This window comes from Elephantulus edwardii, unplaced genomic scaffold, assembly GCF_000299155.1.
Source record: "Elephantulus edwardii isolate Elephantulus edwardi_28Jun2011 unplaced genomic scaffold, EleEdw1.0 scaffold00018, whole genome shotgun sequence".
NCBI lineage: Eukaryota > Metazoa > Chordata > Mammalia > Macroscelidea > Macroscelididae > Elephantulus > Elephantulus edwardii.
In genome coordinates, this window is record NW_006399768.1 from 27,824,265 (window position 1) to 27,837,692 (window position 13,428).

Genomic DNA, 13,428 nt, shown 5'->3' on the forward strand with positions numbered 1-13,428 from the left:
CAAGTGAGTGGGAGCTTCCTCTCTACTCCCTTGCCTATCTGTGGCTCTCGTCTGTGACACTGTCTACTGAAGTGGCCCAGCTTTCCACAGTGGAAGCAATTCTGACCTCCTTTATTACCTTAGGGTGGCACTGTATGTGAGTAAGACTTCCTTTTCCTGAAACAGGCTCTAAACTGGCAACAATAGCTGCCCCAATAATTTTGGCCGTTCTCTGGTCTTTTCTCTTCCCTCTAGATTCCAGTTGTTAAAAGAGGGAAAAATTTAAGCAAATGTATAACAAATAATTTTGAAAATTATAATCTATTTTCAGAGGCTGTAAATCACATGGGAAGAGATTGTACACCTTCTCCAATGCAGCAGCTGGTTGATTTGAACCGTCAGAGACTCAAATTGCCATGTTATTTACAGCCTCTGAAAATCCATTGATGGGTAATGATGAGTCAATATTAACTTGCCAGCAATGAGAAAAAGAAGTAAAATTGCATTTTTAATCTCATTGTTGTTTTTGTTGTTGTTAAGTGCCGTGGAGTTGTAGGCCATCATAGTGACCCTATGAATGAAAGTCTTTGACCCTTGCATGACTTTACAGGTTCACAGGGTTTCCGGAGGCAAGCTATTTACAGAAGTGAATGCCACTCCTCCTTCCAAGCTTGTTTTAACTGGGAAGCCCCACCAGACACTGTCCACCATGGGTAACCATTATCACATTTGACACATCGGTGTCAAAGTGTTCAGCTTCACAGCAACCACAAATTACCTCTGTACAGAAAGTGGACAGACCAGGGCTATACGACCTACAAGAATGTTTGACCAAAAACAGTTAAGAACTGGCCCAAGGGCTGTGGATTAAAGTCACTCGCCTTTGGATTGGTAGAATCATTTTCAGTCCACTGGGCCAGCTGGTCTCTCTCTGTGTGGTTAAGTGCTGTTGAGTCGAAGGCGACTCATAGTGACCCTATGAATGAAAGTCCTTGTCCCTTGTGTGACTTTCATCCTTTCTCCAGGTTCATAGGTTAAACTCATTACATTCTCCACGTAGTTTTGTTTCTTTAGAAGATACTAAAAAACTCCAAACTCATTGCCATCTTATTGGAACTGAGTCATAGCTGGCCTTTCAGTGGATTTTCAGTGGCTACAAATCTCAGGATGGATGGTAAAGAGATTGAGATTGTTCACAGCTTCCGTTTGCTTGGCTCCACGGTCAACACTCTCAGCACCAGCAGCCAAGAAATTAGAAGACATTTTGCCATGGGAAAGTCTGCTGTTAGGGACCTCTCCAAAGTACTGAAGAGCAATGGTGTCTCTTTGGAGACCAAGATGCATCTGATACAGGCCATGGTCTTTGCTATCACTTGTAATGCATCAGAGAGTTAGACAATGACCAAGGAGGATAGAAGGAGAATTGATGCCTTTGAGCTGTGGTGCTGGAGAAGAGTATTGAGAGTACCATGGACTGCTAGGAAAACAAACAGATTCATCCTGGAAAGGGTCAAACCGGGCTGCTCCTTGGAGGCAAGGATTCTGAGGCTCCATCTATCATACTTTGGACATATTGCAAGGAGGGGCAGGTCCTTGGAGAAGGACATCATGCTTGGTAGGGTGGAGGGACAGCACAGAAAGGGAAGGCCCCCTATCAGGTGGATTGATTCAGTGACTGGGGCAATCAAGATGGGTGTATCAGATTCATATTTCTTGTTAAAATGACTGGTAGATGGAACTACCTGCTGTTGCTTGTCTTCCGTTAGCAGTGCAACTCCTTCCTATGCCACAGGTGACCAGAGCTCCTTCCTTACTTTAGGTGGTTGAATTTATTTATTGTCCAGAAATTCATGTATCAACAGTTACATAAATTGATGCCACTTGTTAGAAGCCATGGAAAGAAAGTGAACTTTTAGACACAATTTTAAGTTGCTACTCAACATCCTCTTCTATGTTTTATTTACTTTCTTCCCCTTAGGGACTGAAAGGTAAGACTTTCTGCAAAATTGACTTAAGAATCTTTTCCATGTGACCTATAGGAGTGAACTGTAAGTGCACATAAAGTTATTTTGCTGATTTGAAAGAACATTCTAAATTGTACAGTGTACACTGATATATATTTTTAAGCACTATGCCTGTCTGTTGTAGATTTCAAATAAGGATTTTTACAGTTTCTTCATGTTGTAATTATGTCATCTTTTAAAAAAAGAAAGTTATAAACAGATCCTTAAAATAGTGGCTTATTTGCATATTTAATATTTTTAAAAATATAAGAATGATTTAAAAAAATATTTTCTACGTATCAAAAAAAGGAAAGCATTACATAAGAATTATACTTCAAATTATGAGGAATACATGAATTTATTTTGCCTCTACTACCACTCATTGTACAAAGTAGAAGAATATTTCTCAGAACATGTGAGGGTCCTTAATAGAGTCTCAGTGCAAGGTAGTAGAGATTCAAATTCAGTCTTTTGGGGCTCAAAAGTGTTTAGTATACTCAGCATAATTATGGTGCAATATAGTATTTGAAAAAGACTCTACATTTACTCTCAAAGTTAATAATTCTAAATATTCACATTTAAAATCTTTATGTGATTAAGTATTAAAGGTATATACGATTTGAAATTTGGAGTTATACAGTGTTGAGCAAGTTATTTAACCTTTCTCATTTCTAATCTAATATAAAAATATCAGAAATAATAAATTCTATCTGCTAATTTTGTCACATTAAATAAGATTATTAGTTGGCTTTGGTTTATGATGTTTCCTTCCTTATTTGAGAACTTTGGAAAATGAGACACTTGCTACCATAAAATTCACTGTTCAAAAGTCCTATTGTCTATAGTGGTAAAAGTGACAATTCCTCCTGAGTTAAACACCAAATATCCTTAAAGATAAAAACATCCATCAGTTAGAAATATTAAAATTATTTATTAGATTCCTATGTGTGCATTATTGTCGTCACATGATGCATATCTGACATAAGAATGGTTATTTATTTATTTATAAGTAATAAAGAGGGAAAGAGAGTAACTGAGAACCTGGGAATGATGATTCTCTTGGAATTGACTTTGAATGTTTTGCGTTGGTCATGGAAAAAAGGAGAGAATAAGAGTAAGAGAAAGAGGAAGTGAAGTTCATGGAGAAAACTGGACTGAGCCATGAAGGAATTCTGCATGGTAATATAGTCACTATGATTATAGTTACTGAGACAATGGGTGTCAGGGTTGATATGTATGGTAGAGGATAGGACATGGCTCAAATATCTTGTTCATAGGGCTCCTATGAGTTATACTCAATTTGAGAGAACATAACAACAATGAGAATAATAATGACTCTGAGAGGGAGGTCTGGTGACCTATTAGGTAAGGAATTGCACTGTCAATCCAAAGACAGGTCATTCAAAATCACTAGCTGCTCAATGGGAGAAAGGTGAGCAATCTACAGAGTCTTAAAACTCACTGGAGGGTCAACCAGGAGTCAGTTCCAATTTGAAGACAAAAATTTAATTGAATTGATGCTTTGCTGTTAATGGTTACCCTTCAGACCTGCAAACACTCCACTTCCCTACACTCTTTCCTACAGAGGAGTGCCTGATTGGAATGGCAGGGCTTTGTGAAATGCGGCTGTGCTTCTTAAACTGTATTCTTTGTGCCAACGGGTTTCTGATCCTGCTGTCTATGCTTTCCACTTCAAGCTTGTGTCTGCTTGACTCATTTCATTTCGTATGGTACATGGAGGAGGAAAGAAAGAAAAGAGTGTAAACCAAAGAGGAACAGTGGACGGAGAGGTACACACCTTGTAAATGGAGAAGAAGAACTACCCAGAGTTTTCTCTACAGGCAAAAGAAATAAATATCCATCATGAGGTCCAATCTCGATTGCCAAGAATATATAAGAATGTGCAGATATCTCTTCTCTTGGAAATAGGAACTCTGGTGGTTTAGTCCATTGAAAGATGTACTACTACACGACAGGCCAGACCTTGCTTTTCTGGTGATTCCACTCTACCAGCAACTCTTCCAGAACAAAGGAGCAATCTTATTTGAGATTTGTAAACTCAGAATCACAGTGGAGGGTCAGCTATGAGTCAGGAATAGTTACTTTGGCCAAAACCTACCGGGCAGCAATGCTTTTGTTAGTCTCTCAGAAAGAAAGGAATGCTAGGATTTTCCACAGCAAATTCACAGTCATATATGGTAAAATTTCATAGCAGATAATTTGTTGGACGTTCCTGATGAGTTCTTCATCTGTTAGAATTCTTATATGGGTAGTATTCATCTTACAGATGGATTATCCTCTAGGAATTTGATTCTAGGTCAGTTTCCAAGCTTGCAGTTTATTTTATCACAGGAAAATATTATTAATGAAGATTAGCTTCTAGATGTCATTTGGAAAACCCATTTCATCCATAATGTAGCTAAGTTTCTTTAAATTTTCATTAAATTTCATTTTTTATTTACTCTTCATCTCAAAGGAATACAAATTTATATTATTATAAACTTTTAGTTTAAAAATCCCATTTATAATGCAATTAATTACTAACAAAGCTTATAAATAACAAATAAACACCCATCTATTTTAAATTTAATCTTTAAGAAACATAAGTCCTAGTCTTATTTTTTTCCTCTAAGAGCAGTGATGCCATGGGAAACAAGACTAACAAGTATCTTTGCTTTCTTGGTACTTACTTGTGGACCTGCCTGTCCGCATCTCTCAGCTCTACTACCATCATCACACTCTTGGGTTAATGAGTGACAAGCTGCACCTCAGTTAGCCCAACATACAAATTATCAACAGGGGAATGTCACAACTCAACCTCTAAAAATAATGTTGTCTCTGTGTGCTTTTCCCCATGAGGGTATGCAGAGTACCTTAGAAGAAACCTGACATTATGTTCTTAAAGCTCTTCACTTTTGTGACCTTAAAAGATTTTTTTATTTACCTTTATTTTCAAGAGCAAACTATCATCTATTTAAGCAGCAGAAGATAACAAGTCTTTGAACCTGTCCATCATGTGTCGGCCTCTGTTTCCTTTCTCTCCATGCCAATATACACACAAGTGCATGCACATGACTCCTGCGACAGAGTCGACTTGAAGACAGAAAAATTAAAGAATCTTTTGGAAGTGGGCAAAAGTGCCTAATGAGATAAGTTTCCTGAATATTCATTTCTCACATATCATTTTGGTTATAGATCTTGGATATTGCAGATGGTTAAGTGCTAGATTACTAACTGCAATCTTAGTAACTCAAATCAGCCTGGAAGCTTCCTCAGAAACAAATCTGGCCACTTTCTTCTAAAGATCACAACCTTGGAAAGTCTATGGCGCAATTTCATTCTCTATTTGTTGGCTGTTTTTGAGTCAAAATGGACTTGATGGCCACGAACAACAACAAAAATTTGATTTGTATGTATTAAAAGCTAGGTAGATGGCCCCATGGGTAAAGAGTTGTACTTCTCACCAAAGGGGCAGCCTCAACCCCCTAGCTTTTCTGAGGAAGAAAAATGTGCAATCTCTTCTGTGAGATTTACAGCCTTGGAAATCTCCCTGGAGGGTCAGTTATGATCTAGATCCCACTCAACAGCAATGAGTTGAGTAATCTAAAATTCAAACTCAAGTTGTTTAGCTGAAGATTACTTTTCAGTTTAACTGCTCTAAGACCATGCATAGAAAACACTAACATTTGGTTTTAAAATGGTATTATTAATAGCTTAAATATATGATGCATATTGTAAATTGGTGACTGAACTGTCCTAATAAAAGGAGTAAGACTCTATGTTATTGGTTGTCCTTCCTTCCTCCCCCGACCTCCCCCCATGCCCCAGGCCCTTAGTGGTTTCACTTCAGAGAGATCTATAGCTCAATTTCCCGTTTTACAGATAAGGAAACTGGCATCCATAAAGTAAAGTAAAATTTTCAGAAACAATTCAGTTGGACAAAATGTGTTAAGAATTAATTGTTTTTTTAAACCATTGGGTTGAAGCTAAATTGAAGCTGACCCACCAGCAGGTATTCAGAAACAATAAGTTGCATGGGAAGAGATTGCTCATCTTATTCTAAGGAGAATTAGATTGTGAGATTTGAATTTCAGAATTTGAAATCAGTTTATCTTCCTCAACAATTATTCTTATTATTATCATTACACATGACTTACTTTTTCCAACAATGATAAACATGAGATCTCTGTTTAGAAAGATCTTGATATAAAATAATATGAACTATTAAATACAACATACTATACATATGTTGACATAATAAGAAGATAAGCTCCTAAGATATAACTTGACCAGTTATCTGCTCACTTTTCCATGTATCATATTGCCTGCAATCTTTCACAGGTGATTCCACCATATTAGTGGATGCACTTTCCAACTTAACTTTGCCTAGTGTGAAAAAGGCCATGTTGGAGTTACTGAAACTTTATTTCAAGTTCAATTTGTCAAGAGTCTTGAAGACCTTAACTAAAGTAGTACTATTAAATGAGGCTCCAACTCCCTCCATCCATCAAATTTGGAGCTTTTTCATTAGGACTATTACTGAACTTTCTTTATTCAGGAAACCTAATAGGCAATAAAAAACCTGACTGATCAGTGGAATATGAATTTTACTGCTGTGTGGAGACATGGTTTTATATTGCCATCAGAAAAAAAAATGAGATCTAATTGAGGAATGAGAGATTTATAATTCTCCCTGCATGATTCCTGTTGCCCGTCAAGGCACCATTCCAAAGGTGGCCTCTTCTTACACGTGATCTGACTTTTAAACTTTTCCTGGATTTCACTTGTTTCCCTTAGTTTCTAGATCCGACACAATCCTAATGTGTCTAGCACACTTTCTGGCTCCCTAACAACTCCTGAGAAATTCCATTCTACTTTTTTTGGCTGAACATTGTGGAAAGACGTGGGAGGAAAAAGACATTTAGAAAGAGTATTTTAGCTTTTCATTTCAGATGGTGGATTAGGGTCGCACATATATAAGGAAGGGGAAAATGACTCAATAATTCAAATTTTAAAATGTGATTTTGTTTCAATCTATAATTGTTTCACTAAAGGATAATCTAATTTTGTTGCATGGATTGTGAGTCCAAGTTCACCCCATGTCACGGAGGGAGCCCCTACTGACTCAAGAGCACAGGGCACCATTGCTGCTTCCTGGAGAAGGGGAGGACAACTGACAAGAGAGCAGAATGTCCCTGTTCCAGAGCTACTCGTTCTCTCGCTGCTGGGAGTACATCAAAGTGGACGGGCTCCTGAGAAGAGCAAGAGGAATTATCAGAAGCTTCTCTTTCTCTGGCATCCTAGATCCTCAGATGGTTTTCTTTGCACTCCATCCAAGTCCAGTCCCTGCTCACACCAGTGGGTCAGAAAATTAGGTTCATTCCTATTGGAACCGGCTGTTTCTTACTGTGTCAGCATATGCTAGGTTTTGAGGCCTTGTACAGTACAGGTTATTTGATATCAAGATACTTCTAAACCTTTCCTGGTGTGTTTATTGCTGCTGAAGAAATAAAATGGTGCATTATACTGATGATAATCCTTGCCAAACAGGTACAACAGGATTTCAAATTTTGAAAGATAAAATTTGACCATCTAATTAGCCTTAGTCAGTGCAAAAATGACTATCTGAGATAAAAAGCAATTTTTTTTTTCTGAGTTGGAGCAGCTGAGCAGGTTTTTAAACCAAGTGGGAATAAAAGAGAGAGGACAGCTTCCAAGTACATCAGGAGCAGAAACAGATTTGTCTTACACAATCCAATCATGAGGAAAATCTCCAAGAACAGACATGATCATCCCCAGAGACATGGAATTTCTTCACAGCCAAATAAATAAATAAGGGATTTTTATTTTGGAAATGCACTCAAATATCTTCTAATGCAATAAACACACAGGGGCATTTTAATTTTTCACTAAAGAGAAGTAGTAAGTAAACATATCTATATTAACTCTGTAACCTGAGCTGAATCTCCCAATGTAACCTGGCCCACGGAGCTGTGACATTGGAAATGACAAATGGATCTCTGCAAAATGCAAGAAAGGAAAGTTGAATCCGAATGAAATGGTAAGTCTGGGAAAACAAACTCAAGCACTGAGCCGTTTAATGAATGGAAAATGCCCAAGCATATTTTTCACAAAGTGAAAATTGCCTGCTAAAATCTGAGCTGAATGGAGTTAAAACAAATGCTTTGTGTGATTTTGATAATAAATCAAGTGAATTTTTGCTGTTTTGAAGCAGCAAAAAAGACAATAAAATTTTTTATTTAGTACCCAACCAGATTTTTAATAGCATAAATAAAAACTGCATTACCAAAGTAAACTACAAAATGAAGCAACTAGGATTGAAAGAACACTATTTAGGTCAAGGACTAGATTATCTTCAATATGGATTGAAGCTCAACATCAAGAAGACAAAGTTTATCACCATTGGGCCAACTGGCAACACCATGATAGAGGGGAAGAGACTGAGATTGTTAACAATTTTCAGCTTGCTTGGCTCCATATACTCTTGGCATCAGCAGTGAGGAAACAAAAAAATGAATTGCATTGGAAGGCTGCTGTTAGGGATCTTTCTTTATTCATTGTTCAGTTCTCAGCAGCACAACAAGTGATTTAAAAGATTATATCTTGTTCTTGTGGACTTTTAAAGTTTTTCTTCAGCCTTAATTAGAATTTGCACATGAGTAATTGATAGTCTATTCCACAGTCAGCAGCTGGTCTGTTTTTGACTGCTGATATTGAGCTTTTCAATAATTTCTTTCTCAGATATCGTCTGATTCCTATGCAGTCCATCAGGTGAGATTTCATGTGTAAAGTTGCTCTCTCTCTCTCTCTGTGTGTGTGTGTGTGTTTTAAATGTATTTGTGATGAATAATTTATGGAACATACCAATTTTGATCATTCTGTTTCTGGTCTCATTTCTGCCACCATGGCTATGTTTTCTACACCTTTTCTGCTTCGTTGTTTCCAATTTTTTTAGCCCAGTCATTAGAACACATCTTGACTGCATGTCTGATCAATTTCTAACTACATAATTTCAATTTCTTCTTCTTTGGCTTTAACTCTTGATGTGTTTATATGAATAATAATTATATTAACAGATCTTCTTGGTATCCTGTGGATAATATCCTATCATTTACAACACTGTACTTCAGTATAGAACTTAAGATTGTCTTTTTAACTATGGACGCAATGCCATTCGTCTGTGTTTTTATTCCATTCATAGTATACTATGTGATTCCCTAATATAAAGTGGGCAAAGCAAGTACTCTCACCTCACTAACGCCTAGGAAAATTGGAGGTTGTAAAAAATGAAATGGAGTATATAAAGACTGATATCCTAGGCTTTAGAAAGCTGAGATAGACTATTATTAGCCACTTTAAATCAGACAATCATATGGTCTATTTATTCAAAGATTGAAAAATTGAGAAAGAATGGTATTACACTCATAGTAAAAAAGATGATTTCAAGACCCATCATGAAGTACAATGCAGTGAGTGATAGGCTACTATTCATACACATACAAGAAAGATCTGTTAAGACAACTATTACTCAAATATCTGAACCACCAATTAAACCAAAGAAGAGGACATTGAGTATTTCTACTAGCTTTTTCAATCTGAAATTGACAGAATATGCAAATAAGAAGCAGTAAATAGTAATTAGTGACTGGAATGGAAGAGCTGGAAATAAAGAAGGATTGGTGATCAGAGACTATGGATTTATAGACATAAATAAGACTGGAGAGCGAATGAATTTTTGCAGTTAATTTTTCATTGCAAATACTTTAACAAAAACAGCAAAACACATAAATCTCAACTTTCAGACTACACAGGAATCAAACTGACTACATCTGTAGAAAGAATTGTTGCTCAATGTTAGCAGTCCAAATCAGGCCAGGTGCTGACTGTGGAACACACCATCAATTACTAACTGATATGGAAGAAAATCAAGTCCTTCCTCCCAGAATTTAAAAATAAATTTGAGGAACTGAATACTAAAAAGAAAAGACCAGTTGAGCTATAGGACGATATCAAAGATATCATCCAAGAAGAAGTATCATCCAAGAGGAAAGCAAAATATCATTAATTGGCCTAGAAGGATGCATTTTAAAACATGAGTTATGGGATCAGGGAGATGAGAATTTAAATCTTTACTTCAATGCTTACTAAATTTATTAAATTATAGAATTTTCTTTATTAGAACTTTGGCTTTTCATTAGTAAAATGAGTAGAACAAGAACCAGTCTATTATTGAAAAGATGCATGTTAGGAGCTCAATTATCAGTCTAAATTCTCCTACCTACAAGAAATAAATTTGTTTCAACAAATAAATTTCATAAAGTTATTGACAAACTGTGACATTACTTAACAAATATGAAAATATTCTTGGGAAATAGATTTAAAGTTGAATTTCTGATGAGTGGATATAAATGAGGATCTGAGAACCCCAGAGACATCTCAATTCTTGGGAAACACAGAATCATTATTTGACAAATTTCTGGAATCTGAAAGCAAAGTTCAGGCCACCTTTACTAACTCAAGGCTGTTTATAGTACATTTTTCTCCTCTACTACTCAAAATGTTAGTTTAGGAGCAATTTAATAACACTCCACCTGCACATACCAGGTTTGTGAACAACATAATTACAGTTTGACATGATTTTGATGTTTGACTCTTTCAATTGCTATTGGTGTTAAAAAACATGTCCCAAAATTTATCAAGCCAAATTCAAAATGGAAACACAGGAATGCCATAAATGTTTTTTGACCACTCACAAAAAATATTCTACCCTACTGATTACAGACATGATTTAGTGTTTCTTATCCTCACCTGGTCTACTTTGTACTTAGGTAATATTTGCTCAGAGGGTGGGGTCACAGATTTTTTCTAGATAGTTCTCCAGATTACTTTATATTCTGTAGGTGTTAGACCTATGAATAATTCATTCAAGTGGAAAACAAGTAACGAGACAGCATATTTGGTCATGTCAGGAGAGGACCTCAGAGCTGACTGACAGTTCAGGAAGGTGGAGGAGTGTGAGGCTTGACTTTGCACAGTATGATGTTGGTGCCCCATCTTGGTGCTGAATGTACTCTCGAACACATGCTTCTAGGTGGTGATTTTTCAGGGAGGTATGATTAACTGAGCAAGATTTTTCTTTGTTGTGGTTTTGGAAGAACAACTATGTAAGGTCACTGTGTTTAAAGAACACATTTGTTGGGACTAAGTATCAGTGTCAGGTACACACCCACAGTTTAGATCAGTAATTCATTTAATTTCTGATTTAAATTAGTACTCTGACTCTTTAAAAAACTATGCCTGGGAAGAAGATAATTACTAGGCCATTCAACATCTCCAAAAGCCCTTTAGGCAACAGAGGACTTCAAATTGTTTAGCACATGACTTTAGAGCAACCACAAAACTTGAGAATACCAATTTTTTCATTAAAGTGCCAGAAAATTCAAACCAAGAGTTTTAAAGAGTGGTTTTTATATACTATTAAAAGCTGTATAATAAGCAACTTTTGGAATCAGCTAGAAAGCTAATTATAGAACTTCTTTGCTATAGCTGTTTCTATTTACATCTTCAAAAACCACAGAAGCAAATAAAATACTTTCATAACACATCAGCATCTTCCTGTCCTTTTCTTGAATTTCTTACGTCTTTGAAGATGCTCTTAAATCTTTCCCTTGAAAGTACAATGTGGTAGAATATTCTCAGTTCAAGGACAATTTTAGTTTATAGTTTTCAGCCTTTGAATTCTTCTCCCACAATAGCAAAAACTCAAGACACACTCAAACCGTGGCCAAAAGTTCAAGGATGTACAGACGGTGCAAATTATCTGTCTGTTTAGTATGTGTTTAATGCTTTTAGTCACTGTTTTCTGTTTCTTCATCAGTAGCAACAAAACATGGAAGGAACACGCTTGAGAACATGAAGTGCATGCTAGTCTGTCTTCTTTAACATCACCAAAAGACAAGTATCAACTTTGGATCGATTATTAAGAACAAGACACTTTAAAATTGTCAGAATTTTAAAAACTCTTCCAATTCAAGAATTTATTCAAAGCAAGGTTTTCAAGATACTGTGAAGTCTGTTTGAATTGGATGTTTCTGTTTCAGTCATAAACTTTTGTAGCCAATGTTTACCTATTAAGTGAGGTAAGCATGGGTGTCCTTGTGTTATGTTCGAGTCCTTGAATATTAATGAATGAAGACCAAACCAGCTGTGGAAGGTTATCAAGAATAACATCTACTAAGAATGCCCGAAGTACCGGGTTGGTTTTAGAAAAGGCTGTATCATTAGGGATATTACAAGTAAAGTTAAATAGCTCTTAGGTGGAAACAGAGAACACCAGAGGAATGTCTACTTGTGTTTCATCAGCTGTGCAAAGGCATTTGACTGCGTGGATCACAAAAATTTGAGACTAACTCTGAGGAGAATGGGAACCCCAGAACACTTGATTGTGTTTATGCAAAACCTGTACTTGGACCTATTTTTGGCAGTCCTCAGAACTGAGCAAGGAAAAATTGCATGGTTCAAATCAGAAAAGGTGTAGGGTAGGGATGCATCCTATCTCCATATGTTTTTCCAATCTATATGCAGAACAGATCGTCTGGCAAGCCGAGCTCTATAAGGCAGAATATGGCATCAGGATTGGAGAAAAAATCATCAACTATCTGCATTATGCACATGAGAAAACCTTGCTTGCTGAAACTGAGGAGGACCTGAAATATTTGCTGCAGAAAGTCAAGGACTGAAGCCTTCAGTATGGATTGAAGCTCAACATCAAGAAAACAAAGATTCCCACCACTGATCCAATTGGCAGCACCATGATAGATTTTGAAGAGATTAAGATTATTAACAGCTTCAGTTTGCTTGGCTCCATAATCAACATGCTTGGTACCAGCAGCCAGGAAATCAAAAGGTGAATTGCATTTGGAAAATATGCTGTCAGGTACCTCTCCAGAGTACTGAAAAACAATTATGTCAGTCTAGAGAATAAGGTGCACCTGATCCTCGCCATGGTCTTTACAATTTCTAGCAATGCATCATAGAGCTGGACAATGGCAAGGATGATAGGAGAAAAATTTATGCCTTTGAGCTGTAGGCCATGGACTGCTGGAAGAACAAATAGTTTCATAACAAAGAGGGTGAAACTAGGCTGCTGCTTGGAGGCAAGGATTTTGAATCTCTATCTGACATATTTTGGGCATGTTGCAAGAAGTCATCAGTCCTTGGCAAAGGACATTATGCTTGGAAGGCTGGAGGGACGACAGTACAAGAGGGGAAGAATCTGCATGAGATGAATTGACTCAATGACACGGGTAATGGGGGTAGGTGTATCAGAGACAATGAGATTGGCTCAAAATAGAGCAGGGTTCAGAGCTGTTGTATATAAGGGTCCTTATGTGTCGCAAACGACTTGACAGCACATAACAACAAC